This window comes from Rattus norvegicus, chromosome 9 (genome assembly GCF_036323735.1).
Source record: "Rattus norvegicus strain BN/NHsdMcwi chromosome 9, GRCr8, whole genome shotgun sequence".
NCBI lineage: Eukaryota > Metazoa > Chordata > Mammalia > Rodentia > Muridae > Rattus > Rattus norvegicus.
The window spans coordinates 109,918,182-109,945,635 of record NC_086027.1 but is presented as its reverse complement, the minus strand read 5'-3'; the positions used below and the strand labels follow the sequence as shown (position 1 = coordinate 109,945,635).

Here is a 27,454-nt window from a genome sequence, read left to right as displayed (position 1 = left end):
GCCTTTCCAACAGGTATTTACCGCCAAGGCAGCAGTGGGGACTCACTGAGGATCTCAGCCACGCGAAACTCAGGGGGTTCTCAGGACTCTGTGTGCAGTGCGTTATTCGGATGTTCAGCAGTTGGCAGTTGTTCAAGGACAGGAGGTTTTGCGTTTCAGCCCCTTACTGGTCTTTAGCCTTTTCAGCATCCAAAGAGAGAGCCACAACTCCTGTGTCTGTTTGGTTCTAGTCTGCTCACATGAAGGTTAAGCTAGTCATATGTGTTCAAAGGAAGACCTCAAAATTAGTTTAAAAAAATGAATGGCATTTATTTCCTGTCCCGTCACCCAGCTACTAACAGAGTCCTTTAAGGTCCGCTTCTCAAACTCTTTTCGTTTTAGAAGTCATCTTTAGACGATGTCTTTGCCTAAGCCTCATTGTTCATGAATTATATTGTGAGTCCATTTGGACACCGACCAGGAACTTGGTATAATTGCTCCCATGCAAGTAACAGCTTTCTCTGGGTATTAATTAGTTGATAGGGGGATTAGGGTGGTTACAGGAAAGGCATTGCTGCTCCCCACCCCTCACCCCCGAAAGGCTAGGCCAGGTGGGTGCCAGGGCTTCCTTAGATTCCATTTGCTCAGCTTGTTCCCTTGGTAAAGGCACAGAATTTGAATAGCAGCGAGACGTCCTGCGGCAGAACAACACAGGATCATTCGGATTCACTGCTCCTGTTGATATGAAATGTGAGATATTAATCAAGACTAATTACACGCACTGAGTTTAGAACAAACTGAAGGGCAGCTCAGGGCATGGCTCTATCTGTAATTATGGACTGTAGGTACCAGGATAATTACTGGAAATTAGAAGTCCTTCAGTTTTGGGGTCTTCTGAAAATACAGAAACAGTTTCTCTCCCCACCAGGAGCTAGCCCTCTGCTCTGAACTTGTGTTAAACAGATACAACAGCTTTTAAATATGCCTGGGATACACCGTGTCAAAATTTGGAAGGTATAGAAAGAATCCAGATGGTTCTAGCCTATCCTTGTCTGGCATCTTCTAGTATTTGAACTTGAAGTAAAAATTGGAATATATTTTGTTGGGGTAGAATTAGGGCTGTTTCGTGGAATATTATCTTCTTTAAAAAGAAAAATCTACAATCTTCTATATGAATAAGTTTACCATCACATCTGTTTAAACATCACATAGTGCGTGTTTCAGACCATAGCTGCCATTTCTGTGGTGACCCCTGTGTTTTTAGAAGAGCCTTCTAAAAAGCCACCTGCAAGAAGAGGAAGGAAGAGGAGGGGAGGGGGGAGGGGGAAGGGGCTCACCTCCAGAGCAGAGAGCTGTGTAGCCAGTCGGTTGCCCCTGTCTGTTGAAGGTCCGTGTAGGTCTGCAGTCTGAACTAACCGCACTGATGTCTTTGCTTAGAGAAGAAGCACAAGAAACCTTGGCACCGGCCCCACTTCTGCCCTCAAGGACAGGACCCCGGGCTCCAGTGGCTGTCGTCTTGTGTTCAGGACAGCTGCTTTCTAATTTGCTAGGAGGTTTTTATGAGAAGTTCTTAAGGGAAATGTCCTTCCTGTTAACTTCAGTAGAGTTGGCTTTGGCTGTGAGCAGTCAGAGCTCTGCCTTATATGCGTACTTGTGCCCAGATTGGCATTAACTTGGTGAGCAGAGACTTAGAGGTACATATGTACCACCTTCATGCTGGCATACATCACAGTGGCATGCTGTATGCGTGTGCGTGCACGTGCGTGTGCGCGCGCGTGTGTGTGTGTGTGTGTGTGTGTGTGTGTGTTTGTGGTGCTGCAGATTAAACCCAAGTTCTTGAACTTGCTGTGCAAATAAATTCCCGTTTCTTCACGAGGCGCCACGCCTACAGGAATGATTGAGTTTCACCTACTTCTGAAGTAGATGATTTCAGCATCGCACGACGCGGACCTCTAATAAATTCAGGTTTATTCACGTTGCTGCTTGACTCTTTCACATCGAACAATTCTCCCTTTCTTCTCCGTGGTCCATGTCTAGCTGTGCTGAGAGGGGCTCATGCATCTGCTGACCTTGAGACTGCAACCGGTGGACTCCGCCACTTCCTTCTGTCCTGATGGTTTTGTTCCTTCACAATTTTATCACTTAGGTGTTAATACAGTGATGTTCTAACTGCTCTCCCTACAATCTTTACCTCGCCTCTGTTGCTACCCTATTAATACACATTCATACACACACTTGTGCACACGCTCACGCACACACACACACACACGTGCACACACACACACTCATACACATATCCGTGCATATGCACTCACACACACACACTCGCTCATACACACACACTCATGCACCCGCACACCCGGGAATGCATGGACATGTGTGCGCCCACACACCCTATATGCTGGAGATCTAATTTTATCCCAAGTCACATGCCACCCCTACCGTCTACTCCTACCCCCATTTCTTATCGTACTCTAAAAATGACAAACCGATCTGTACCTGAATTTCCTTTCCTGTACTTGGCTGTTGATATTTTCAGGTTTGTAACCACTTTGTTCTTACAGAGGCAGAACCTCACCAGAAGAACCCTGTGGGCTCTGGCTGCTCTTTCTTGGAGCCACAGGCAGCTTGTTTTCAGGGATCACAGCCTAAGATAAGACCTGTGTCTGTGTGTGCTTGTCCCAAACTCTCATTTTCCTGCTGCCGTAATTTCTCTTTCCCAGAATACAGAGATGACTTTTCAAGATCAGATATGAGCGCCTATGGAAAAGCACACATTGATTCATCTCCCCCCACCCCCGGTTCTACCAGGAGGGGAAACCCAAGGTCATCGAAGTAAATCAGAAAAACCGAAACCCAAGTCGTTGGCTCTTTACCTGATTCCTTGCAGGCTCCCTCATAGATTCTGGAAGAACTCATACACATTCTTCCCCCTCCTCTACACTGCAAAGATTTATTTCACCTTTGGCTCCACCAAAAGGAAGTATAACTTGGTCTTCGGGGACTTTTAAATACAGAGTACGAGTGACATCATAGGATGACCAGAGTCCTGCCTTTTATTAAAGCACACGTGGAATGCAGGGCCACAAGGAGGAGGAATCTTTCCTCTTCTGCTTCCTGAAAATTATTCATCCACAGATTTAAGCTCTTTGAGGCGCTTTATAAGAGACCGAGGGCCATTGGACAGGCATTTTTCCCCTGGAGTTTAGAACAAATATTAACTTTTTAATTTCAATGATAACGGGGAACGGGAAGGAGGCTGCTGCATAATCTGCTCCCGCTGCCCCTCTTGGAGGGCTCCTTAGTCGGGAACAACTGAAGGTATGGCGATGAATTGTGTTCGGAGGCAAATTTGAAAGCGTTTATTAAGGAATAAGAAGAAAGAACGGTATTCTGCCCCTCAGGACTTTCCCACTTTTGCAGATGTACCTGGAAGAGGCGAAGCTGAAAACCCTAACGATACTGCAGACGGTGTTTATTGTCTTCTGCTTCCCCCTGCTTGATAGACGTTGACTGATGGGACCTGAAAGGAAGCCAGGGACCGCTTCTGTGTGTGTGTGATGTCAGCAGCTGTGGTCCTCTCAGAGCCCCCTTCTCGGGAAGATGTATGCGTGCGCTGACACGGGACAGAGCATTGCGATGTTTACCTACGTGCTTTAAAACATCATTACCAAAGCCATTGGCAGCGATAGCACCATTCGCTGTTGTTTTAACATAGACTCTTTATTGCGTTTCTAAGCTTCTCCCAGAAAAGCTGGGAACCATCCCCACCGACAGCCATTTGCCTTCCGTTTGAACTTTCCTGGCAGAAATGTCCTGTCGATGGAGTCCAAACCAGTTCATCCCCTTTGTGTGTAGAGAATTAGACACATGAATGCTGCAAATTAATCAAATATGAGTCCATAATAGAAAGCCCCCACACACAAACATGACTTCGAAAGCCGCTTTGAATAGTGAGGAAAAGACCTGTCAAATAGACATGAAAAATTGTGGCTTGTGAAGGCCCTGGAGTTGTCGGGCTTGACCAGACCTGCACGCCACCCCTTGGAGGGGGCCAAAAGCAAGGGGTGGGAGGAGGGACCACCAGCCTAAAAGGAGGGATCTCTTTTCAATGGTTTTCTTCCATTGAGAGAAACTTCTGGGAATATCAGCAAGCCCCTTGCTGAGGCAGGGTTGGAGGTCAAAGTGCAGAGCCTGCTGCCAGCCTCCCCCGGAGGACAATAGTAAAGACATTTTATACACACGAAAAAAGGCATTCTGAGGCAGTGTTCACAGAGAACCTGAGTGAAACAGCAGTTAAGTTAAAATTATGCAGCATCATGTAAATTTGGCTTTTTCTCCTCCCTCTTTCTTAGAGTTGAAACTTGATTGACTCCGCTGTCTGTCTCTGTCTGTCTGTCTGTCTGTCTGTCTCTGTCTGTCTGTCTGTCTGTCTGTCTATCTATCTATCTATCTATCTATCTATCTATCTATCTATCATCTGCTTATTTATTTATTTAATGTCCTCTGCCAGTTTATTGATTTATAGAACCTTTTCCTCATTTATTTCTTTGTTTAAAAAAATGTTAAGTGTAAGGAAGGAAAAAGTTACCAGATGATTAATGTACATAGCACATCTTTGATCCGGGAAAAGGACACACATACTTCTAAGTAGGCAGAAAGCGTAGAGCAGAGAGAGCCAGTTTCCCTGTGCAAATGGCAGACACATAATTCAGCAACGTACTAATGTACTTGAATTAAATTCATACGCTTAGGTGTTAGTTCCCAGAGACACATGGAAAAAACATCTAAAGTTTGAGTCCTATGACAATATTAGCAGGAATCACTCAAGTATTCATACTGAGCTACTCCAAATCTGGGTTTGATAGAATATAATTTATTGAACATAAACAGATGAAATAAGAGAGGCACTAATGTAAACATAAAGCAAAATGAAAACTTGGTGTAGGAATAGAAGCACAGCTATGCGCATTTTCCTATCTTGATAAAACTGAAAGTTTCATAAAAATATCATTCTGTGGTCTCTCTGCTCAACTTTTTTTTTTGGGGGGGAGACATTCCTGGTTTAAATTTCCTTTTTTTTTTTTTTTTTTTTTGTTTACAATGGCAGTGTGAAGATTCTATCGGGTTTTGGTTGGTGCCCGTTGGATCTGGGGTAGACTTTCTTTGTGGCTTTCAGTTGGAGTGATATCATATCCGCGGTCTTCACATTTGCCAGAATACTACTAGTTTCCTCGTCTATCACCAGATCCCTTCGTCAGTGACGCAAGGCTTTTGCCTCTTGGCCAAGGACCCACTCCAAGGGGTGTGTAGATTCCTGGGAGGAAGGCTGTATGGTGGGGAGTTTGAGCTCTTAACACTCAGTGCTTGTGGAGTCTGGGTTTATGTAACACTTCCAAGTGTTTACATACTTCTGAGGCCAGATAACGAGGAATTGGAGTCAGAGATGCATTATTTTATACTCCTAGCATGTTAATAACTCTGAATCCGAGGAAAACACAAAGGATCAGTGTGAGAGGCCTCTCGGGGACTACGCAGAATGCTGCTGCCTCTGCTTAGGAAATTCATATTGGATCATCATCTAATGACGGTCAGGATATCAAGAAGACGAATGCAGACTAAGTTAAAAGTATCCTAATCGTGGTTTCTGCTTCTGCCGGTATCTTAATATTTGGCAAACTTTCCCTGGTGCTTGGGGTGCAATTGGGTGGTTTGGGGAGTCCTACACAGCTTCTATCCTGATGCTGGAAACAAAGCAAGGGCACTCGTGTATGGCATTCGTGACAGCAAGACCAACACAGGCATTGACATCGGTTATCAGATGTTGTTGGGGTTTAAGGAATGAGGACGTCACGCGTGATGGAGGGGGCCTGGCAGGATTTCTTAGGAGATCTGGGCGTGAAATGTTAGAATTTTGAAAATGTGGAGTAGAGGGAAGGTCAGGAGGCCAAGATAGAGACACAGAAGTTCAACTTCTGACAGGAATTTGTCAGGCCGTTTGTGCCTGCAGTGTCTTCCAAGAAAATGATTTATGCTAGACACTTGAGTAAACAGAGCCAGCTGCTCAGACTGGGGAGCAATGGGCCCTGCAAAGCATCCTTCCCCAGCTAGCTCAGCTTCCTACCCCTTCCTGCCTCTGCTCCTTATGTTGTAGGAATTAATATTTCTCTACGGGATAGTCTTTTGGACCACATTCTCTGAGACCCTCTCGATGAAGCCTATTGAATGTAAACAGGGACCTCCGAAGTTCTGCAAGCCAAGATGCTATACGTACCAGAAAGGTGGGGCAGGGGCCACAGTTCACTCTGGAGCAGGATGGCTAGGAAGTGAGAACTTCCTAGTAGTCGTCTTCCACTGGGAGAGGATGGAGAGAGAAAGCCTTGCTCAGTCACTGCTAGGAATGCAAGTATGCTGGCTAGTTTCATTTCAGGCTTGATGCAAGCTATGGTCGTCTGAGAAGAGGGACTCTCAATTGAGAAACTTCCTCCATAGGACTAGGATGTGGGCAAACAAGTAGAATGTTTTCTTAATTAGCGATTGATGTGGGAGAGCACATCCCATTGTGGGTAGTGTTACCCCAGGCAGGTGGTCCTGGATTGTGTAAGAAAGCAACATGAGCAAGGGCTGAGGAGGCAGCCAGTAAGCAGCACCCTCCATGGCCTCAATCAGCTCCTGCCTCTAGGTTGAGGACTGCTTTGAGATCCTGACTTGGTTTCCCCACACTGGACTGAGCTGGGATGTGTAAGCCAAATCAACTCTTTGCTCCCTAAGCCGCTTTTCATTCTGAGGTTTCCTCTCAGCGATGTTAACCCCAACTAAGTCAGCAAGTCAGTGGACTGTGAGCCTCTAGCCGGGAGGCTTCTGAAATCGAAGGGAGAGTCATGTCCAGTGCTTGGGAGAGAAGCATCTGATCACAAGAAGGGATATAAAAGCAGCAGGAGACAGCACTCAGGAAAGAAACAGAGTAAGCTTGATGCTTGGCAAAGTCAAGCTTGACTTTGGGAAGGGATACGGTGACCTGAAAGTACAGAAGTCAGCAAGGACAGGAGCAGTTCTTTCTTAAATGTCTGGTCAAGAAAGAATGAACCATTCACTGACCCTTGCTGTTTTCAAGAGGAGTTAAGGTCTGTTTTCTCAGAGTTAGGTATGGCTTTTTAAAGAAAAGGCTTGTATCTGCCTCATGCCTTCATCTTGAGGGTTGCAAAAGCCAGTGGCCGATTATGGCCTCACCCCACTTGCTTTCATGTTGGTTTGTGTGAATCCACTGAGAGTGAAGCCCTTCCCCTCACACTTTACAACACAGTCGACTCCATAATTTAACGCTGGTTCTTCCAACACAGATATTACATGATGCGTGCAATTTCCCATCATTACCAGGAGAAATTATCCGGATGCTAAGAATAATTCAGCTTTTATAAGATCATCCACCGATATATTCTTATCAAACCCATATACCTATATGTATATCTATATATGTATATCTATATCTATCTATATCTACATTATCTATGAGCTTTCCTGCCACTTTTATTTCTTGTCCTAGATAGGAGTTTCATGACGGCAGATATTGGAGAGCATCTTTTTGCACAGTGGGTGTTCCAGAAAATGTTATTTACCTTTGTTGGCTGAGGTCATCTTACAGGGCTCTGCTGACTTCGTCACAGAAATGTTGACAATTAACTGTTCATCACCTGTTGTCCTCCACAATGCTATAAGCCCAGTTCAAGCTATCACGAGTGTCAGACCGGACAGCAGCACCAGGGTCACACTAGATTTCAATGTTCTTTTACTTTAAATTTTATAGAGGGTCGAGGCCCAGCACAGTGGCACACGCCTTTAGCCCAGCACTCGGGAGGCAGAGGCAGGAGGATCTCAGAGTTTGAAGCCAGCCTGGTCTACAAAGTGAGTTCTAGGACAGCTGGAGTTACGCAGAGCTGTGACTCCTTTCTTTCCGTTTCATATGGTGTTTTCATCAAGGAGAGTGGGCTCAGGAAGGTACCACTGCTATACAACTCATATATCCACCCACTTTCAAGTACATTGAAGTGTCAGGCAAAAGATAATTTGAAAAGTCACTTGAAATAGAGATAAAAAGAGGTCAAAAAGACTCTAGATAGAAATATTAAGGCTATACTTATGAGATGGCCTCAGAACTTCTTCTGGCATGAAATTTAGTTCTTAGTGTCCTAGTGGCTGTACCAAAAGGGAAACCTGATTATTCAAACACAGTTCATTTTTTTTTTTAATGAAAGAAGCCACCCATGACAGGAGATAAGGGGCATGGGATATTTGTCACGTGACTCACGGGGCTCATAATATAAGTAGTGCCACTGAGGGTGCGAGTCTTTTGAGATTGCAGGTTCTATTTTATTAGCCAAAAATCAAATTTATGTCCTTGAACCATAACTTGCAGAAAGCATTTCGTCAGGCACCATGGGATGTGCTACGGAAATCCAGGTTGCTTGATTTGATCATTTGTCTTGCACGTTAGCAGAGTTGAGGGATCCTGAGGCACGAGCGGGAATCTTATTTCCGATGCTGAATGTAGCATCTATGTAGCTGTTACGTTGTAGCATTTCAAGCTAGCTTTGAAGGGGAAATTTGCTGATAATTAAGACCCCATCAGTTTTCAAAGCTGTTATTCTCCGCTACTTGAGCTGGTGCAGACGTAGCCGTCACAGTACAGGATCACGGACCCAGCCAGGATCCCTTCAATGGTGAGTTCTGATGCCAGGGAGACTTCTGCTAGGCACGATCTAAGCATGTAGCCGTCATGGTGGATGGATGTCTATATACATGAGGGGCTGGAATAAGACTAAGAAGAGTGTGGCTGAGTATGTCATCCTCTTTTGACAGATGAGGAATCCCCTAATAGAGACATTAAGTCAATTGCCTCTGTCACCCAGTTCAGCAGCACCAGGTATGAGAGTAGAAAACAAAAGAACCGAGATTGATTGACATGTGTCTGTGACCAGCCAGAAGGTGAGGTCATTCCAACTCAACAGGTGGGAAATGACCCCAGTAGTGGAAAGAAAATAGGACGTAGGGATGACACTTAACAGAGTGCATTTCACCAAATCAAACAGAAATATCTTCACCACTGTTCATACACACAGCCAGATCTGTCTGTTGTTTCTGAGTAAGACCATACTCGATACCTACCATGGTTAACACCCTCCCATCCCCATTGACTGGTAGATTTTACAGTCATGTAGACACACATCTCTGGCATGTGGACGAGGGTGGTTCCAAAAGGGGTGTGACTGAGGAGGGGAGACCCATCCTGAATGTGGATGATACCATCCGGTGGGTTAGTGTCAATGGGCTGAAGGAAAGGGGACCTGGAGGATAGCTTTGGAGTGCCTGCCTTTCTCCCTCTGTGCTTCCTGACATGGTGCTCATGACCAGCTGCCCCACGCTCTCACAGCTTCCCCACTTTGACGGTCTGCACACTCTACAAGCTCAAATGACCCCCTCGTTCCTTTGGTTGCTCTGTCTAGTGCCCAACCTCAGCAATGAGAAGAGTAACTAACTCAGTGTTTGAGCACAAGCAGCTGTTTTACCTGCCAACGAGTTACCAGGTAACAGATTCTCCTGGTCCCTCACCATTTTATAGAATTTGAGAAGCTTTAACCGGGGCCATTCTGTTTGATAATATAGCCGATATTTTTTTTTATAAAAATTGAAAATCTCCATATGCTGTAGATATTTACATAAATATATAAAATTGAAGCTGAAAGCAATTCATTCTTGGGTTTTTCATTGTGAAAGCAATCTTAAAAAATAAATTCTCAGCATAAGAGGCATGAATTGTCAGCGTTCGAGCCTTTGAGAAAACAGAATAAATCTAGTTTTAGCGTAACAACTCTAATACTCTTAGAATACCAAAGTGTTTTACAGTAACAAGTTTGAGATAGGATCCAATATGAAGATATTATCCTCTCAGCCAGCTTGTTCCTCAGTCAATTTCAGAGCACATATTATGCAAAGCAATATGTATATACCCAGTCCTTTTTTCAAAGTATATTTATGTTCTCAGATTTGAAGTAGAAAGGCATCCAGCAAGAAGGTTTTTTTTTTTTTTTGCTTTTTTTCTCTTTTTTTCCAAATAAACTCCTCAAAGGACAATAACTGATCTTCTGCCAGCATCAGCGTGTCCCCATGTCTTCCTTTGCAGAGGGGCACATCGAGTAACTACACACCGTACTCTAGGTTGGGTGTGGGAAATCTCTCTCTACAGGTATAATAAGCAACTTTCAAATAGCTTCTAAGACCGTATTTTCTTTAAGTTGGAGTATAAATATTCTTTGAATCGCACCTCTTACTTAAAGTTTTATATACGAAATGAAGTGAACATAAGTAGGTGTAATCACATTTTTTTGATAAAAAAATGTGAAGTGAGCATTTTGCTATGAGTTATACCGTAGGAGAGGGAAATTATGAAGGAATTCTCGGGGAGTTATTGCATAAACATCATTACTGTCAAGAGGAATTTATTCCTTCCCACTTCTTGTCCGTAAGTACTTACTGCTCACGTGAGGCCACTACTATCCTGGTTCTCAACGGGTGACAAATTTCTTATCCTTAAGAAATATATCTTTCGGGGTGTTTGGGGCTGTTTTTGTTTTTAGTGAGGCAGACATTTATGAAAGAGTTAAAGAGTAGGAAGAGAAGGGTCACAGTGGATGATCAGAGAATAGACATAATTACAGTGAGAGATGGCTGCGGAGGAAGTGAGAGGAAGCTAGGCCGGAAGTGGGATGAAGCTGGGCCGGAAGTGGGATGAAGCTGGGCCGGAAGTGGGATGAAGCTGGGCCGGAAGTAGGATGAAGCTGGGCGGGAAGAAAGGAGAGGAGTGCTTGAACATGTGCCACTGGGCTGAGGGGAAGGGCACAGCAGTTGGGATATTTGGCTCCTGCCAAGGTCATTTGAAATCCTCCTGATTTCCAGACCCTTCTTCTGTGTGTATGTGTGTGTACTCCTCCGAACAGACATCAGAGCATCTCCTACAATTTGGTTATCTTAACTGCCCGTCTTAGCTGGGAAGTTCACCTCATTTATGGCTCTAGCATTTTCCTTAAACATGAAAGTAGCAGACCATATATAAGAAGGAGAAACACAATGGCCGCTTCAGAGAAGCCATTACTCCTTTGTCCCTTTCAAATTCAGATTTTTTTTTTCCTTTTCGCTTCATTCATATTCCCTTTTTAGAAAGTGAATACACTGCAGGAAAGCTACATGTTTAAACATATATGGCTTTTATTGTTACATAATTACTGAGCCAGTCTAAATTGGATGGTTCTCATTAAATAAAAGGATAAGAAAGTAAGTCCGGACATAATTAGGTCACAGCATCTGACCTTCCCTTTTGCCTTTATCTGCCAAAGCTTTGGCCTTAATATGGACAAAGAGCAATTTAAGTCTCTTTCTATTCCTATCCTTTTTCTTAGAACTGCTTCAAATCTAAACCCCTAATAAAGGAAGGGATAATAAAATAGCGGGGAGAGTATAATGAGAATTATATTGACTCTCAAGAAGTTTTGGAAGAGAAATATATTCCTTCCCTCCTCCCCCAGTTCTATAATAACGTAATCATAGTGTGATTTCTACTTCGCTAGACCAGGGACTATTTTGGAAATCTTTAATGAATATAATCAGGTAGTAAGCACTTAAAAATTACTATTTCTTGAAAGCCAGGAAATTATTATTCAGTGTAATGTGGAAAGAAAAGGGGGTGCATGGGGTGGGGGGGAGGCCAGCTGCATTCTCGACAGCGTCATCTGTGTGGCATGCTGAAATCGGGATAGAAATGAAACTCCAGGCTCGTGTTAGCCGGACAAGTCGCTCAAGATCTTTGGGGTTCAGATTCTTTTCTTATTTCAGAATAGCAACAGCAACAAATATGTGTGTTAGCTGTGCGACAGCCATTATCCAGAGTTCTTATATTTAGCCCACTAACCATCCCCACCGCACCGTAGGATAGATTCTACCATATGATTGAACTTTGCTTGGCTCTTTTTTAAAAAAGATCATCTGAACTTACTGTTCAAATCCATGCCGTTGACCCCCACCATATTCGGCTCAGTCACTGCGAGGGGTTGAAGAGTGATTATTGAAACGGGAAAGCAATTCTGGAGGCAGACGCGGCAGAACTTTGTACACTGGAGCAATGTGTCTTTCAAGAAACCCTGGAAAGGGTCAAATATCCCTGTGGTCATGGGACAGAATCACGTTTAACTTACTAAATGGGAAGAACTCCTTTTAAAAATCCCCTTGTAAGACAGCTCCACACTCAGGAGTGTCAGCAGAATTAGAATGCCCCAGTAACCTGGACTACATGCCCTTCTGATGCCAGTCGGCAGACCCCAGTATATAGACGTGTCGAAGCAAGAGTGGCTCAAGTGTAACTCATTTTCCTGTGTATGTACAACCCATGGGGGGGATCGAGGGATGCGGGGAAAGCAGAGAGGGAATTACTTGAAAAAGGGAGTAGAAGGAGGGAGAAGGGATTGAGGGAAGTCAAATGAGGGGTAGATATAATTAAAGTAGATATAATAAAGATATACATTCATGAAAATGTCAACACAAAACCCGTTATCTCTAATTAATAATCACTAATGAAACAATAAGAAAATACCTTTTTTTGCTTTGTCTGAAGCACCACAGCCTATGATTTTCTGTCAACTTCAACACAGGCTGTGGAACAGCCTGGGCTTGAGGTACCTATTATGGTTCTCCATGCCAGGATCGGCTTGCCGTCTGCCCTGCCTCTTTCTCCCATCATCCTTTCTGCCTGTCCTTCATTTTTTTTTCCATCATCCCTTCTGCCTGCCCTTCATTTTCTTTCTTCCATCATCCTTTTTTACTTAACTATTATTAACTGAGCTATTAACTATTATTAACCATGTACCATTCACAGTGCTGGAGATGAGGAACGAGATGTGGCATCACAGGCATGGCCACTGCTCTTTTGGGATCTATAGCTCAGTTAGGGACATGGGCTATAAGGAAGTCCTTGTACAAAAGGACACAAAAGATAGGTGTGCTAACAGTAATACAGGGTATATAGGGGTATGTAGAAAGAGTTAAGACAGGAACTTGGACAGTTTGGCTCAAATAATGTCAATTAATTTCTTTCCATGGTCCAACCTTATAGTTCTCACATAATGGATAATTCAGTGTGCTGGAAGTAACCAATCATAGTGATACACTTGTGATCCCGACACTTCTGAGTCTGAGGCAGGAGAATGGGGAATTCTAGCTCATCCTCAGCCAAGTAGCAAGATTAAGTCTAGCCTGGGCTATATTAGGGAAAGGAAAGGCTATAAAGAGGCAAAGGGATCTGGAGAGATGGCTCAATGGGTAGAGAGCTGACCAGAGCCCAAAGTAGATACTGTGCGTGACAGAACCTGCCAGTCTTGACAGAGCTATGAGATTATCCACAAATACAGTTCAGGGTGCAAGTGGACCCGCAAAGGCAAAGGTTTTGGCATCTGACCAGAAGGCAGTGGTTGGTGTAGGGGACTAGCAAGAGAATGTTCTATATGGAGAAGGGGAGTGTAGCTGCAGGGAGGGAGAACAATTTGCCTCCAGTGCCTGATCCTCTTGCCTGGTCACTGCCTGGGTCATGAGCAGGACTGCCTAGAAGCCAGATAGAGGTTTTGGGTTTGTACTCCCAAGAGAAGCTCTTCTTTCTTGCCCAGGCTTCCAAATGGAGGAGGAGAAAGAAATAGAAGGAACACCCATTTTTAACCATGTTCTGTAAATGGAGCTTTGCGCTAAGTTTTTTCATTTTTTTTAATCTTACAAAGTTCTTTTCCATTAAATTCCGCTTGAGACCAAATGAATAGTTACAGCAAAATCAGATTAAACTCCTATTACAGAAGAATGTGTGCATCGTACGTTTAACTCAAAGGCATTATCCATTCTTAGCATTCCTTTTTTTCTCTTACGGGGTAATTAAACGCAGGTTGTGGTCAGCATTTACTTTATATGACATAGTGTATAATACTCGGTTTTAGATGACCTACAAGAAATTAAGGGGTATAAATCTCAAGTTAATGGCTTTTAAGTCTTATTTGTTGTCCAGTAATGTAATAAAATTATACATGTGTATGAATATATACATATATACATATATATATTTAAATGACCATGGCACTTCTATAATTCACAAAACAGCATATTAAAAAATAGAACTGAAAATATTAAGTAAATACCGAGCACTCGTAGTTGCACAAATAGGATTACAGAAGCTGCACACAGGCGACCAAACAGATTAATGGGTGATGTCTATCTGGCTATCTCAAGGTTTTGAAGGTGTACCAGAGCAAGATAATGAAATTGCCTGTCAGGTAATCTGATTTGAGAATTCCAGTCATCTGTGAACTGGTGTGTGGGCTAATAAGCCAGGAGTTTGCCAAGACCTGTTATTTTTAAAGCTCTGCTCTCTGTGTCTGTCTCTGTGGGATATGTTAAACAAAGAGCCCCGTGTGGAGCTAGAGGTGAAGGACCCCCGCCAGGACCCAGGATGAGGGGCACTGCTAAGGCGCAAGTCCAGATTGAGCTAAACATTTCTAAGTTGTTCAGGGAGCAGCTGGGGAGGTGCACAGCTGCCAGGTGACCTCTAGACCTGGCCCAGAGAAGATGCTGTTGCCGGATCTAAGAGCATATGCCCTTCCGGAGGCATGCAGGGTGAGCATCTGAGGCTTGGCTCTGGTATTCTTTGCACGGTAACCTTGGGTAAAAAACGGAGACACGGTCTTCCTGTGGGCAAATATGTAATTAATTATAGTGCCCAACTCATAGAATAGTTGGTGCGGAGAAGATTGACCACATAGTATTTGGCGCATAGTAATTTGTAGGCGTAATTAAAGGACTCAATAGAGACCCTCTGTATCTTATTAATATTTCCCTTTCCCTGCCTAGTACTTTCTTTACATTCCTTTCTCCCTGAAATAGTATCATTGTTTCCTTTCCCTTTGACTTAATGTTTCTATGAGCCTAACTTACTTGTTAGCATGGTTTTGCTTTATTAGGACCTTGCATGTATTATGTAAATATTAATTGTCCCTATTTCCATGGCACAGAAAAATGACCGGTGGTAACACCTCCTTTATCTGAGGCACAAGACTGAATTGGAACATTGGGAATGGGAGGACTCTTTCAAAAGCTCCTTAAAGCCTTAATCAGCTTTCTTCCGATGACAAAGTCATGTGCTTTTCATATACATCTGTTTATACTCCGGAGCAATTAATTTCCCACTCCTTTTAATTTGTTAGCCTTCAAATATTTTATGAGAAACAATGTCCCGTTAAATGAATGGTTATTGTCACTACCATTCAAATTATGTTGCTGAAATGCCATTGGGTGATCTGCTAACTTTCTGGACATCAATTGCAGTTTGCCCAGCTACAAAAGAAACTTTAAAAAAAAATACATATAGTTTTAGGAAGGAAAGCATTTGGCTTCCGAAAGGAATCATTTCAGAACTCTGTTAATTTCCTTTTATAAAGAATGAACAGCCGACATACTCATATGTGAAGTCAAAAAGTAATTTTTTAAAAGCTGTGCACACACAGACAGTAGGATGAGGTGTGGAAGACCTTGGTTGGTGTGGTGTCCATGTCCACTGACTCCTGATAAATGACTATGTCAAGGTGATTATACCTCATTGAGACGAAGTTTCAGTACTCAATATGCTTCAGTCATGAAAGGAAACCATAAAAGGAATTATCCTTTCCCCTCCTTTACTTCTTCCTTCGGAAACGTCACCACTTGTGACAAGTTCCAGTAGAGATGCAAAGCGGCCCCAGGCCCTGGGTAATAGAATCTACTGAGAAGAGAACTCAGGTCATCAAAAATCTGATCTGACCCCAGGTATGGCATGTGATGCTGTATCGACGGAAACCACAAATGTCAGATTACAGACACGTCAGCCATCCCTATTATCCGTTTAGTAACTTCTATAGAACTCCCATTGGATACATTAACGTCAATAACAATGACCATTAAAAAAAATACAATGTCTGTTGGGAGAGGGCATGATGTTTTAGATCAAGCATATGTTTGTTCAAGGTTAAGGCCTTCCGATGTATAAACAACCTCACTTCTGGAAACGTAATGACATCACTAGACAAGAATCTAGTGAGTAGGCTTATTTACCCTAGGGTACTGTGGCTTCACCTTCTCACCAAGCAGGGCAAGCGGAAACAGATGGCAGTGGGGAGGAAGAGAACTTCCTGCCTCCCAGCATCCCCCAGTTTCATATCCCCTCTTCCCTATCACTTCCCAGTCTGTGCAGGGTCTCTGGCTACTGCACAGCAGACATTTAGGACGTGCCCAGTTGTTAGCATGGTTGTGCTAACAACCTGTGATTTAATAAGGTCCCTAGGGCAACCCAGCAAATGCCTTAAGTTCCGGGTGTTCAGTTGAGTTGGATCAGTGGCATTCTTTCTCTCTCCCCATCACACTCTCACAGCATGGCCTCGTGTCAGGGCTAAACCTCTGGAAGGGAATTTATATCTCCATCAATACCTTAGAGAAGTCCAAAACAATAAGATCACACCTCGCCTTTATCTGTTCTTTAGCAATTTATGAACTGCCGTCTCATTTACCCAAACTAGCTCTCACAGGTAAACTCATGTTGTCTCCATGTTGGATGGCTGATAAAAGTCCTTCAAGACGGCAGAGCCTTGACCCAGGGATTCCCTTGCAGGACTTGGGGACTATTTCCCACTTCACTGTGCCACACATGGATGTAGACATCGAGAAACGTCAAAACATTCTCCTGTAGACTTTAAAAGACTAAATAAATAAAACCTTCAGACCCTGATAAGGTGTATCCTGTTCCAATCAGCAGGCTCTGTCTGATGCTGTATAAATTATAGTCACTTTATATATCAGTCCAGTTACATTTGTGACGGTACTTTGCTCTAGGCAGATGCCAACTATGGCTTATTGATGGGCCATTGAGAAAGATAGAGACCTAAGATCCTGGAGTCAGAGCTGAGTCCGTCTCCCCCAGCTTCCTTCTCTCCTGTGATCGTTTGTTTGCCCGTTTAATGGAATAACCCTTCTCTCAGGAACGCTTAAGAACCAAACAGGTTGGTCCACACTGAGAACAAGGAAGAGCACAAAGTCTGTTCTCGGTTAGTGTTAGTAGGTGGGTGTCTTATTCTCCGAGTCATAGTTCATGATGCAACCCTTTCCCCTCACCGATGCTTCTCTCCTTTACCGTAAAGCAAGTGTGCAGAAGGCTCGAAACTTCGGTTTGCGGAGAGAGTAGGAACATTGTCACCTCATGTCCCGTTATAGGTTATAGTGAGCGGCCAGAATTGCATAACTCCACTGGAAGCCAAAGCTTTAAGGGGTAAAAAAAATTAATCAGTTTATACATATATGTGACAACATTCTGAAAGATCCAAGTCTGTGTAAAAACTGAATTGAAAGGATGATTGTCATAAAAGTCCACTTTCGGCTGCAAGTGTGGGCCATTAGTGGTGAAGCTTTCAACTTCGTAAAATTTAACAGCCTTTCCCTCTTTAAAACGTGAACATCTCACTTGTTCTACGTAAGTTAGGGTATGCGACAGCCATTTTTTCTTCATTGGTTACCAAGAAGATTAAGATCAGTGAGGCACCTCCATTTTTTTAAACGTCCGAGTATTTTCGGTCAGTGTTAACTGTTGATCAGGAAGGGAAGCGAAATTCCTGTCGTGGCCTTCATGCATACTCAGGGTTACTTACTGTTGTTTGTAGGAACAGTACTCCAAGGTGTGTCACGAGCTCTAGTTTAGGAAATGAGTTTGTGGGCAAACTTCAGGTTAATTGTTTGCTTCCCTCAAGCTTGAACGTAAAAAAATAATCAGCAAGTAAAATATGTGTGTTCAAGAGCAACGGCGAAGTGTGCAAACAGGTGGATGTTGTCACCCTCCCCGTGTGAACTCTGCAGTTGTACTGTGACAAAAAAGGACTTGGGGACCGTCATTGCCTCCAGAATAAGTTCTCCAGGAGACTTTCACTTGACAAGGCTTGTTCTGGATTCCACTGGTTGCAGCTGACCTGGTGGAATACCAGTCCTACCAGCATTGTCCACACAGCAGCACAAGCCTGACGGACGGCTTCCTGTAGATGAGGAAGCTGGCTGGGCTCACGCTATATACACCCGGGCCTCAAGCAAAGGCTTGAGTCTGCTTCAGTAGATACTCAGCCCCGGTCTCTTCGCCTCTACTAGACATGTCTGCTCACTGCCCGGGTCAGCTGTGCGGCTCAGCTCTGCCTTCTTCACGTGTCCTTAGCTTTATGGTATAATAGGAACCCAAGCCAAGCATTCCCCGGGTTTCAACCTGACCACTTGATCCTCGTAGTAAAAATAATCTTAAGATGTGTGCACAACATCCCTTTATTTTCAGTTGTTATCATTCCAAATGTAATTACCACTTCAATTGTGAGACAGAATTCCAATGGGAAATATATTCATTAATAATAGCACCAGGGGCTGGCAAGATGGCTACTGGGTGGAAGCCCTTACCACCAATCCCAGGGGATCCACGTTGTGAAAGGAGAGAACCAACTACCATGGCACTTGTGTGTCATAGACACACACACACACAACACACACAAATAAATACATGTGTAATTTAAGATGTTCAAAAATAGTAGTAGTAGTAGTAGTAGTAGTATATAGATATCTAATTTCTCCGTAAAGCTGAAATTCGAGAATACTACTTATAGCATCCATTCATTTCATAAAATTTATGTCTGTTCTCAACATTGACTTTTAAGAACTAGCTTGTTTTCTCTTAGTCCATCTCAATTAAATAATTACCCGAATTCTGAGTTTTCAGTTTGGATGTACTGTCAGCTGCTGACTCCATGCTCCTGGGTAGCGGGCTATTTCTCTCGAGCTCATTTCCCGTGTTGAGAAATGAAGGCTTCTTCGATTGTTGTGGCTTTCTTCAAAGTCTCTTCTAAATGAAGTTTGTTCTTCCCAGTCATCTTTAGCTAAGATAACCATTACAGGGTTTTATATAGATCTTCTAAGGAACTGGGAGCTTACTCTACAGAGAGAAAGCTACCTTTTCTGAAATTGAAAGTTGGTTTTGGAGCATGAGGGATGCTGTCGTAAAATCTAGATTACAGTTAAGTCCAGTGCACTGGTTTTTCAGTTGTGATTTTATCAAGTTTGTTTGTTTGGGTTTTCTTTTTACCAAACTTGCATGTTTGATTGGTTTTTGCTATCTTGTGACACACACACACACACACACACACACACACGCATTTTTTTAAGGCATTATCTATCTTAAGGCAGTATCTATCTATGAGGCCCTGACTAACCTGGAGCTCTCTAGGCAGGTCAAGCTGTCTTTGAACTTTTCCATCCTCCTCCCTCGTTTCCCTGAGAACTGAGATGCCTAGATCTTAAGTTTTAGTATCATAAGATTTCTGGGGAAAAAGGAAGCACCATTAGACAGTCTCACCAAATCTACCCTTGTAGACATTCACAATTAATATATATCGTCGTAGAAGCAAAAAAAAATGTTCTTTTTAATGCCTGTTACAGGAGACTTAACAGAAACGCACAATCCACTTAATGTCGTCCCTAATGCTTCGCAGCTGACGCAACCACAACGGCCTTGCCGAGGGTAACTTGCTAGTCAGGTCTTTGACTGCCCAGCCTGCAGCCAGTCTGGCAAGGCGGACTTCTATGCTCTTGAACAATGTGAGCGTATTGCTGTGACACAGGCTTACGCTTAAAACCAGTATCCAGGACAGCATCAATGCCAGAAGCCTTGGAGGGTCCTGTGTGACATCAGAACACTCGTGTCATGGCTCGGGGTGGGGGTGTGGTCTGCGTTGTATCCCAGGAGGTGGAGCTTGTGTCTCCAGCTCTGTCTTGCCTCAGAAACCGTCCTCTGGGGCCTGGAGTGAGTTATATCTCCTGCTTTTACCACCGCAGTCTGATGCTCAGCCAGGCTCTGGATGCAGTATGTCCGTGAGCTCTGTGCACACTCGGAGGATGGAGCTCTAGGAAGTAACACACAAAGCCACTCCTTCTGTGGCTTGATTAAAACAGTCTGCTTGCTGCTTGCTTACCAGCTTGTGCTCTTTCCTGGGAGTCCTTTAAGCTCCTCACCCATCATGGCGGAGCTCAACAGAGGATGGAATATGTGTCGTGCCCTGTGCTTGCTTAGGCCTCAGCAAATACCAATTCATCACTAAATGGGCCCTACAAGGGTCCATTCATTAGCATCTTAGAACATTACAATTTACCCAGTGTTCCCTGCCATGGAAGCCATCACATGACCGGATCTCAAAACAAAAAGAATTCCACAATATGTTCTCGGAGTTATTAATAAAAATAACTGCTCGGTGACAGGAAAGGCGTGTGGTAGATTTAAGATGCATGGCCTCAGTCACAGTATTTCGGTTTTTTAAAATCTCACTTCAGAGCAGGAGGAGAAAGATGGGCCTCAGGAAAAAAAAAAAAAACCCAACCTGAGAACCATTTGATGAGGTGTTTCCGCCCTCTCCGGCTTCCTGTTTTACTGCTTGCCTTTGAGACCTCGTAAGACAGCGGTGACTAGATGGAATCAGAGCCGCCTGAGATCCTTTTTAATGCACTGCTTTGGACACAGTACATATGCTGTGCAAATAAATACAAAATTAGCGTTCCTGTTGGAAGCGTTTGGGGAGAAGGAGTGATTTGTCTCGCTTATGAAAGGTGCATACATTTTCCACTCGTGGCTGTTTATCAGCCGGGCTCCTCTCTGCTCATGGATTCAGAGATGGAATACATCATTTGTCGGCGCCCAAGCACGTGTGCTAAAGATGGCCGGATTGATTCCCAAAGACGAGCGGCGCAGCCGGGCAGTGCTAAGAGCACGGCCTCTACAAATCGTATTATCTTTTAAGGCTGTTGGCTACTAGCTTTTTCGACACGGCAGGCAAAGGGAGAGGCACCTTTTCTACTTTCCATTTCAGTATAGGAAAAAAAAAAAAGAGTGACCACTTTTGGTACAGCTAAATGGAAATGGGAAACAGTCCAGTCTCTCTGGGTAGTGAAATCTACTAAAACCTCGGGTTTTTTTAACCCCAAAGGTTCGTTCTCTCTCTCTCTCTTTCTTTCTCTCTCTCTCTCTCTCTCTCTCTCTCTCTCTCTCTTCTCTCTTGATTGCAAGTTTATTTGATGCTGGATTTCAATTAGAAACAAAACGGTAATGCCCAGGATTTCAGGAGTGCCATTTCCTCCGTGGTGAAACGGCTACAGACAAATTTTCTCCTGGTTCATAGAAATAATTCCCACTAGAGCGTTAGAAGGCAAGGGACAGCGTCTTGCTGGGGGGACTAATGGTTTTCGGAGTCTGACTTGCTTGCAGTCTGTGCAGAAGGCCTGCTGAAGCCGAGTTGATTGCAAAGCCATCAAAGCCCTCCTTTCCAGCAAAACTCCTTTGCACTTGTGTCCCATTGAAAATTACTGTCTGATGCCAGGAGATTGAGGAGCTCAAGCTACGGGAGGGCCTTCCGTGTGCCTTTCCCTCCGCGGGTTTTTGACCCTGGCCTGAAGTAATTAACCATCTAGGAGCCTCATCGTTCTCTAAGGGCACCAGGAGAAAGAAACAGATCACCACCCTTAGGTAATGAATGGATGCCGGGTGTGAAAGCAGAGGGGCTTGCTTCAAAGCGGGTCCCGGGCTCTCTGCGAACGCCTCCATGCTCCCTCAGCCTCCGCCTTGCTTCCACAGTCCTCCCATGAATACACTCCTCCAGGTGACTTCTTTTTAATCAAATCGGTAGAAAGACAATTTCAAACCTAGTGTACCGAACATATAAATCGTCAGAACGTACTGCACGTGGGTTTTTTTCGTTTTGAAAATGTGGCCTCTAGCTCTGTTCACAGCTGGCTTACAGCCAATAGTACTGAACCAACACAGGGCCGTGTGCCCAGCCCTGATTATGTCTTACAGTCAGTTGGAGGTTCGGTGTGTAATTTCCTCCAATAGCTGAGGTCTAGGCAGGGCTTTAGGATGCAGGTTTGACTGTCCTCGCCTTTTAGATGTCACCAATACGGTGACACTTTTTATTTCCCGTCGGCGGCTTTTTAACAAGTTGCATGGCTCCGAAGACGGTATTGCATTGCGGAGACGTGGTCCGTGGAGGCTTCCCTAGTAGAGCAGATGGCCACCTTTTGCTCCTTTTCACGTAGTCGAGAATGTTCTTCCCTTCAGACCCAGCTTATGTGGCCATTCGAATGCCTTAGCCTCACGCTACCAGTTTAGGCCTGAAATCCCAGCCATCCGGAGGCTGAAGCAGGAAGATCTCAAGTTCAAGGTCTGTTGTGACTACACAGTGCGTTTGAAGCAAGCTTGGGGGGACTTCGTAAGGCTCCATTACAACAGGGAAAGGATGTGTCTCAGTGAAAGGGTATTGTTCAGTTAGCCTGCGCTAGGCTCTAGGTTCAATCCTGAGGATGAAGGGGGAAAAAGAGAAAAAAAATTAAGGCGTTACGTTGGCTGCCCTCAAGGCCTCGGGATGGCATCACATAAGTAATTCTATGTGACAAGTGTGTAGCTGTGCCAATTCGGGACCACGTTGGACAAGCAACTGTTCTAGAACAGCCTGTCCTGCCGATGTCTCTTCGTATTGTTCAAGTCGAAGAGGCACTGAAGTAATTTTTAGGGCTCTCCCACTTCCATGTCGGCCTTCTTTATTAAGTGCTGCCGTGGAGGAATCTGAAGTCATATTTTTACTTCTGGGCAGGGCAACTCTGATTAGCATTGCTTCTCATCCTTGAGTAACACTGTGTTTGGCCCTCAGGTGTTCAGGGACATCACACAGGGCTGGGTGACAGCCCTGAATGCTTTGAACATGGATGCATAAGAGATTTGAAGGCTCCGTGAGCCGAGCCCCAGCATCCCTTCAGAGTGTTTTAAGTAGCAAACGCCACACCTCACGTACTGGGAGCTGTCTGTCTCAGAACTGATTGAGCACCAGCAAGCGCTCTCTGGGAGGGAGAGCCTGATTGCCCATTTTCTCTGTTTCCTGAATGGTCTTAATTGCTTCGGTAAGAGGCATCTATTCTAAACCTCCCTCCCGCCACAGGTTATTCACTCAGTAACAAGGGTTAGATTACCCCAATATCAGGACCCCCACAGGTATAATGGGCTTCTCTCCAAGGGCCACCTAACAGTCCCCCCCCACCCTCATATACCTTTACTGCCCAGACGGCCAGCCTCTTGGATGTGATCCCAGCTCACTGCCCTAGAAGCTGGTAAAGGGGACGGCACTGTAGACCTGTATCCTTTGATTTTACATTTCATAAAAAAAAAAAAACAAAAAAACAAAAAAGAAATCTGAGAGTCTGTAAGATGTGTGGGGTGCTCATACGTTAGGTATTCTTAGTTCCATTTTAAAACATTAAATATTAAAATAGATACAGGATAGTGTCACCAAGATTGATATTTAGAACATCACAGGTAGAATCGTAATTTACATCCTGGCTTAATGGAGTCTGAGGAAGGGAGGGTGTCATTTGGCATATCCATCTCTTTGTTATTCTTTCTGCTACTCCGGGATTTTCTTTCCAGCCGACGGTTTTAGAAAATTGTATATTCTCTACTTAAAGTTTATTTGATCACGACACGTCCACCACAATAGTAAGCAAATAGAAAACAGCCACATTAAAAAGAACGGAGAAAGTAAAGCATTCAGATAGGTTACCCTTACCAAGTTTGTTCTTTCTATGATTTCCCACCCCATGTGTGAAGAAAATAACTTCCCCTTCATTTCCGTCAAGCCACGAGAAGAAGATAGGGTAGAAAAGCATTGTCATATTTGAAAAAAGAAGTGATTGACAGTGTCACTTAAATTCAAATGTCTCCTTAAAATAAATATAAAAAGGCCTTTGAAGGAGTTGCTTTGAAATCTTTTTTTTTTTTAAACCTGGAGTCCTCAACTTTTCTTCCCTTCTACTTTCTTTGATGGCTGACAGAGTTAGCTCCCACCAGAGTGGAGGCTCTCTGGGAATGTACATTCTATGTGATCAGTGCTGTTCACCCCTGCCCACAGCCCGGCCCAGTGGAGACTGAAGCATTGTGGGTCTTCCACACAGGGCCCCTTCCTCTTCTTGGGGCCACTGGGCCGTGCTGCTGGGGTGTGTGCTGTAAGTGGAGCCCCAGGCTGTCATTTTTATTTTAGCTTCTGACCGTCCACATTCCTCCAGGTATTTTAGCCTGGGACAAGCAAGCCCGTGTGCCGCCGATGGAAGTGAGGCAAGCCTTCTTTATTTCCTCTGTGGTGATTAAAAATACTTCCCATAATCACACTGATAGTACAACTGAGATTAGACGCGCTTTCCTAACCAGGCATTGCACAAGTCGCCGGGGTTTCTCAGTACTTGGTGTTGTAAGAGGCCAGCCCGGAGGCCTGCGCCAGGATGGCTGATAAGGTGAATGGTTTGTCCACCCCCAGGGCACACATGAGTCACCTTGGCCTGTGGAGAAGGCATGGCCCTCTTCCCTCTCACATCCATCCCCACCCTGTCCACATATACACTGCAGATAGAACAACCCCGGGCCGTACATCTGCGCCCTCTGCAGGAGCCACAGTTCCCACTGCAGATGTGACAAGCCCAAGGCGCACCCTCTGTAGAAGCCACAGTCATTGTTGCTGTGCCTGGAAGTCTGAGGCCACCGTGTCTGCGAAGGGCAGACCTGAATCTATCCTTTCTTCTCTGCATCTTTCGCTATGACACCAGCTGTACTGTTCCTTTCCACGGGGAATCCTCGCTGTGCCCACGGGACCAGAGCAAATAGAGCTCGGCCACAAAGGGCTTTATGCCCTCTCTGGCAATATGCTTTCGGTACGCCATCGGACAACTGAAGCCTCTCTCTGAGACTTTCAATGTTTTGAAAACAGCCTCTTCATACTAAGCATTTCAAAAACTAGACAGGACATAGGAAAACATGCTGTAACGTGCATATGTTTCCCCCTTAAACTCAGACCCATATTAACTTGGGACCCACTGAAAATAACAGGGTTGTAGATCATTGGTTCTTAACAAAATGTCAATGTTTTCCTTTGAAGTTGACTTTTCCTGAATAGTTGCCATGTTACCTTATTCTTTTTCTTTTTATAAAAAATTTATTTATTATATGTAAGTATGCTGTAGCTGTCTTCAGACACACCAGAAGAGGGCATCAGATCTCATTATAGGTGGTTGTGAGCCACCATGTGGTTGCTGGGATTTGAACTCAGAACCTCTGGAAGAATACCCATTGTTCTTAACCACTGAGCCATCTCTCCAGCCCATGTTACTTTTTTCTAAACACTTCACTCAGTAACTTGTAGCTTTAAATGGGTATTCACTCTATACAAAAGACTGAAAAAGGTAAACAATAATTTAGAAATCTTAAATGGGCTTTTACTCTTTACGAAAGACAAAAAATGAACAATAATTTAGGAATCTTACTATATTTGTATAGCAATGGAATTAATGTTTTTTTGAGATAGGGTTTCTCTGTGTAGCCCTGTAATCCTAGTACTCACTCTGTACACCAGGCTGTCTTTGAACCCAGAGATCCACCTGCCTCTGCCTCCTAAGTGCTGGGATTAAAGGCATGTGCCACCACTGTTTAGCTGTCCTAAAGTAATTCTTGTCCTTCCCCACCCTCTTATCAAGCACAGTGTCCTTAGCATCTGAGGAAAGTCTACCTTCTCCTTGCCCTCCCTTGACTAGACCTGAGGTTGAAGTGTGTCTGCCTTATTCTGGCATTTGTGTGTGCACAAGCATGAAATTTGCCTGCTGCCAGACTGAAAAAGCCCGCTGCTCTCTGGCTCTGAGATGCGCACTTCACGTTTTCAGTGTCATGCGAGGCGTGGATACCAACTGTAATCTAGCTTATTTTGTATTGCTCATAAATACCGTCCAGGCATTGTGACTTAATTGCCACTTTAAGAGTCATAGACGTCGATTACATTTTCTGATATTAAAATTTATCACTTATAACCGGCTCGCAGCAGTCTATATTTGGTTGTGAGCCTAGCCCTTAACAGCCAAGCCAGCTCTCGAGCCCTATTTATAGCATTCTAATGTATTAAAGTAAAATCCAGACCCAGAGATGATTGCTATTAGCACTTTCTTGCTTCAACTTTCAGTGGTTTTTTTCCTATGTACACGCAAGAGCTTTGATTACTGTGTGCTCTTTCTATAGCCTGCAATCCTATGATATCTACAGTAATCTTCTCACTTCTTGCAGTTATTTCTATCTATCGTTTGAATTCTTAGAGCGTTAATACTTTTAAAATATAAACCAAGTGCACTGATCCCACGTGGCCGTCATCATTGCGCTGGGGAGGTAGAGGCAGGAAGAGCAGACGTTCGACATTCTCCCGGCTACGTAGTGACTACGTAGCCAACCTAGGCTACGTGAGAGTCTGTTGAATACTTTTAATGCGTATTAAAATCCGGCCAAGTTCTTACAGGCTTTCATGGCTGAACGTTTTAGGACAGTGAGTTATTTTTCAATACTTTAATAAGCGAGCAGCAACCAACGGCTGTCTGTCTGTCCCCGTTTGATTAATGGATATTTTCACGTGTCTATTAGGTCGTTCATTTCTTCACTTTGTTGGTCTTCTTCGTAAGACTGTTTTCATGGGTTTACTGTAAACGCTTGATGAATGATCAATCATTTCAGCCATATTGTCTTCCTCTCCAGGAGATTTTTTCCCCGCCCTTTCTGAAAGCGTGAAAGAATAAATAGCATTCTTTTTATGTGATATTCTTTTCCACCCTAGCAGGCTTACATAAACAAGTTTGTCGTGCATCCTTAGTCTTGTTTTAGACGACACTTTGGAATAGCTATTTTGTGCCACTTCTGTTTTGACCATGTGGCTGCTTACGGGCCTACTTATGTAAGTTCCTGAAACTTGAGAGTTATATGCTCTTTGCCGTTTTCTCCGTTTGCTTCCCAACTCTAGCTACCTCCCTCCACTCCCCCAGGGTAGATCTTTGTCTCCCTTGGGCCTATGGGGTCATTTCTCCAGGAGTCAGCCTGCCCTCACTTTCTCAGAACCATCCAGAGCTAAGAATCCATGGCTAAGGAAAAGCTGGTGACTTGCCACCTTGATTCCTGTATATTGCCTGATACGCACAGCACTCGGGTAAAAAGTGGTTGCAACAGCCTATTCTGACATATGTGGGTCTCCCCCCTCTGCAGTCTCAAGGATTCCTCTCCATCCATCTCCTAACCAGAAAGTTCTCCTTCAGTGGCCAGACAACTGGTCAGAGTCCAGGGTTAAGTATGATGCTCCCTCTCCCTTAAGTGTCACTTCCTACATGGTCTTCATGCTGGTGGTCATTGACCACCGATTAAAAGCATCTCAGTTACCATCACTACGGCTGTGAACTTCCTTCTGCTCTCTGTCTTGATGTTCAAAGGAGAAGGGAACCTTTCCTGTGTGGTGAGTTGGGAGAA

At 44.1% G+C, this 27,454-nt stretch overlaps 1 protein-coding gene and 1 long non-coding RNA gene across 7 annotated transcripts in view; one reads left to right on the top strand and one right to left on the bottom strand.

The window, feature by feature from the left end:
- Positions 1-27,454, top strand: part of Efna5 (ephrin A5) — a 278,611-nt gene that overhangs the window by 96,761 nt on the left and 154,396 nt on the right.
- Positions 289-26,187, bottom strand: LOC120094759 (uncharacterized). 2 transcript variants are annotated; one of them, XR_010054891.1, is made up of 5 exons: positions 10,508-26,187; positions 6,254-6,333; positions 2,479-2,739; positions 1,317-2,104; positions 289-714 (listed from the first exon to the last, which is right to left on the bottom strand). It is a non-coding gene; the product is annotated as an uncharacterized LOC120094759 (long non-coding RNA). The 2 variants fall into 2 exon arrangements; XR_010054892.1 differs by lacking the exon at positions 2,479-2,739 and having other exon boundaries at positions 1,317-1,411.